Below are 4,059 nucleotides of genomic sequence, written 5' to 3' on the forward strand. Positions count from 1 at the left end.
CATGGGGTTGTGGCTCCAAAAAGAAATTAAATCCTTTGTTTTCAGAACTTGAAAATGGAGACTAATTACTATGGTTTTGGACCCCAAAAGCCAGCTCTTTGGGCACCAGAAACCAGCTATTTTGGATGTTTTGGGGATTCAGAAACAGAGGCTGTCAGTTTTTTATGAAGCTCAGTAGAAGATTAAACCTTGCTTTTTCAGCAATTGAAAATGGGGGCTTAAATCCTGTGGTTTTGGGGCTCCCCCCCAGAAAAAAAAAAAAAAGAAAAAAAAAGTTAAAGCCTTCATCTTCAGAGCTTAAAAAAATTGAGGCTAACTGCTGTGTTTCTGGGAGTTGCAAACAAGCTCATGTGGCTGTCTGGGGGGCTCAGAAACAGTCAGCCTTTTCTGCAGCTCACAGAAAGAGTAAGTCCGGTGTTTTCAGCAACTGAAAATGGAGATTTAAGTCCTGTGCTTTGGGGTCCCAAAAACGAGCTCCAGGAGGTGTTTTGGGGGCTCCAAAAGTGAGGCCCCATACTGTGTTTCTGAAGCCCGGCCAAAGACCCAGCGCTGCATTTTCAGCGACTGAAAATGGAGGCTCGGTCCCATGTTGGTGGGCCTCAGAAAGCAGCTCCACACCCCGTTTTGGGGACCGGGCCACGGCAACCAGGTCAGCGGCGGTGGGATTGAGGCCAGCGCCTGCGGGCAGGCCAATATTGTGCCCCTTGTTGTCTGTTACAAGCCTACCTTGTAGAGCAAAACAAAGGTCTGATTGCTGTCTGCTGAGGTCTGGAAGCGTGGAGGGGATCGCGCTCCTTCGGAGATCTCTGGCGCTAGCAGGTCTTGTAGTGGCTGAGGCTGCTCCTCAGGGCAATTTTCAGTGACTCAGGCATGGGCAGTTGTCTTGTGCATTTTCTCATTTCTCAAACCAGTATTTCAACTCACACAACCGTGTAACTTTCAAACAAGTAAATGCTGACACTGGCCAAGCCACCAAACACAAAGAGAAGGTCAGGGATTACCTTGCAGTGTGCAAATCGGTTCCTTAGCATCATGAAGAAGCAACACGGCAGACGAGAGCAAGCACCTTCAGATTTGTTTCTTTGACACACAGTTCATGCCCCTCTCGCTGCCATCACCGCATCCCTCAAGCCGGACACCGCAGCACCCTCAGCCCTGTGGGGCACCAAGGGCATGCACCTGGGACGTGCCTGAGAGGAGCCAGTGTTGTCTTCCTCCCCGAGCCACGCACCCCCAGCTCCAAGGGATCGACCTGCACCGAGGGCCCGGCCATCTGTGACAAGAACCTACCGTGTAAAACAATCCTGCCTTTCAGATCCTTTCAGCAGGAGCAACCCACGCCAGCACCCCCACAAAGCACCAGGGGACAGGACGTGGCTTCTCAGTGCTACTGGAGGGGCTTCCAGTCCTTGCATCTCTTCAAACAAAATGTCCCAAAGGCATTTATGCAGCCACAGCAAACCAGAGCTTATTGACTCTGCTCAAGTCAGACACTTCAACTCGAATGTGTGATGCTGCACCAGTACAGCTTCCCAGTCATCTGACAAGCCAGCAACAGTTTTTTCCTAAAGCATTTTCTGTATAGCAAGGGCTGAAGCAGTGCCCTACACCAACCTACATTCAAGAGAATTCGGGACATTGATAAATGCTGCAGACATCAGTAGTTTATTGGTATGTTTAGTCAAAACACATTCAGAATGGAAACTTAAAGGTAAAAATACTTCCCACCTGCAACAATTAAACTAGAATCTACTAGCATATAATGCTTGACACGTTACAGCAATAAAGATGGTAATCCACTGTCTTGTATAACTACTAAAGCCAAGATGGTCAGCCAAGTTTGTTGAAATAGAACCGTAATGACAAAATACTCCCACCATCCACAAATCAGCAACTAACAGTAATGGTCAGCGAATCCCTTCCTTTGCTCTAAGAGGTACATTTACTATAAAGAGGGTCGAGAACATGTAAAAGTCCACAGTACAGCAGGTGAACTATCACCATGTAAACTTCTCTGGATGACGTTCCAATGGTTGTTCATGTCACTTAAACAAGAAGCAAGCCAGAAAGCTGAATGGCTCAGTAGCTCTTTTAATACTCCATTTTTTGTTGTTGAGATTATTCCCAGTGCCATTTGCCATACAAATGAAATAGGTGGCAGCAAAACACCATCACGCTACAAAAGGGGAAAAAAAAGGAAACAAAAACACCTACAGAAAACATACCATTGGCAAACTGCTAACTCAAGACAGCAATTTGTCTGAAGGCTTCAAACTTAAGTTGCGTTGTGTGCCGAGCGGTTCAAGTACTATAGATTTCCAGGTAACAGCTGAAAATGCAAGACTTTCAACCAAAAACTGAAACAAAAAATGGAGACTAGAAGAAATGTGCCCCAGAAAAAAAGCGTATGAAAATAGTGCAAGACTTACCATGAAACACAGAAGACCTCGAGTCTGGGAGAAAACAGACATTTCACTTTGCCTAATGTATCAGTAAAGTATGTGCAAAATCTTCCAGCTTACTTGAAAACAGCAAATGATTGCATAATCCAGAGACAGATTGATATTTTCCCTATCTGCTTTTGCTTGAAATTGCTGTTTTTTTGAGGTCTTCCATGCTTAGAAGCAGCTTTTAGTGGTCACACTCTCACACAGACTCACACGCCAACACACACCCCTCTTTTACTCCTGACACCTTGGAGCCGGGTGCTCGCTGCACGCCCCAGCACCAAGCCGCACTGTACTGTCTGCTGCAGCTGCAGTTCATGGGAATGTGCTCCAGAACGTCATCCTGGAACAGACCTCTCAACTGGACAAACCCACAAGTAATACTGAAGAAGAGGACGTCTCCTTTCTACCCTTAAGTCCGGAGCCACTCAATGTCAACTTCAGCTGAGAGTAATGTGCAAAATGAGTAAGAGTTTAAAAACAAAATAAAAAAAGCACAACTGGAAAATGCAAATACTTAAGAGCTGCTATTTTGTTCTCTGAAAATTGCAGTATCCTCATTTGATATGCTCACCCTCACAAAGGATGCTCAGTTCTACTGATTACGAGCTGGCCCAAAATGTTCACCATTCTCGACTGGCTTCTGAAATGTCCAAGAGAGATTTCATTTCCGATTTCTGTAACTTTGACATTGATTAAAGAGAAGAGACAACCTGGAGACTACTTGGATGCCTTCTTCCTCCCTTCCCCCCCTCTGCAAAAGAACAGACGAACTTGTTAATTGAAGAGCAAGGTGGATGATAATTTTAGCAACGTTTACTGATTGAAAGATACTGCAATTTTTAATACATTTTTTCAATGATTTCTTTTAAATGCTTTGCAGCCGATTGGCTTTGCAGCACAGTAATTCATACACTATACTGTACAAAATCACCAGCAAGACTGGAATGATGTATTCATAGAAGGCACCATCATGCTTATTACATTACCAGAGAACTCAAATACAGTCAAGACAGTTTTCACTGTACAATGCTTATCGAAGGGGAAAGGGGAAGGAGGAGTGTGTTGAGCAGCCATCCCTGTACTGAAGAGGGGCAGATAGAAAAATCTGACGTGAGCTATCAAACTTGCTTAGTACTCAGGACTACGACTTGGAAACTCTGGGTTCTGTTTAGTTTACAGCTAAATGGATTCCTTCTGGAATAAACTTGTAGTCTTGTTAAGGTTTGTGTGTGTTGGTCACAGCAAGCAGATCAGATGCCCGCATCGTTTCACAAGCTATTCTGTCTGAATAAGAGGATGAAGGTTTTTTTTTTTTTTTTTCCTCCGATGCCTCCTGCAGATGTCAATATAAATGAGTTCAGAGTACCCATTAGTGCATTTTGATGAGTGCGTAAACACGAGTTTGTTTGGAGCCAAGTGTTCTAAAAAAAGAAAAAAAAAAGGCAAGCTTCTCCAATTGCACAAATTGCACTATTTGTGTTTCCAACAGTAACAGGCAGAAACAGTAACACTTACACAAAATGTGCAGCAGAGGGTTTTTGACTGCAAGGACCTGAATTCTATTGGGCATGTCCTTTAGTTCACTTTTGTTGCAGATAGTTTACTGGTC

The 4,059-nt window shown here is 44.3% G+C and overlaps 1 long non-coding RNA gene across 1 annotated transcript in view; it reads left to right on the plus strand.

Annotated features, from left to right (window-relative positions):
• Positions 1–1,495, plus strand: part of LOC118250745 (uncharacterized) — a 59,993-nt gene extending 58,498 nt beyond the window's left edge. The window contains exon 5 of the long non-coding RNA XR_004779523.2: positions 1,094–1,495. This is a non-coding gene — a long non-coding RNA (uncharacterized LOC118250745). The remainder of the gene's footprint in view (positions 1–1,093) is intronic.
• The last annotated feature ends 2,564 nt before the right edge of the window (positions 1,496–4,059 follow it).

Source organism: Cygnus atratus, chromosome 4, assembly GCF_013377495.2.
Source record: "Cygnus atratus isolate AKBS03 ecotype Queensland, Australia chromosome 4, CAtr_DNAZoo_HiC_assembly, whole genome shotgun sequence".
Lineage (NCBI taxonomy): Eukaryota > Metazoa > Chordata > Aves > Anseriformes > Anatidae > Cygnus > Cygnus atratus.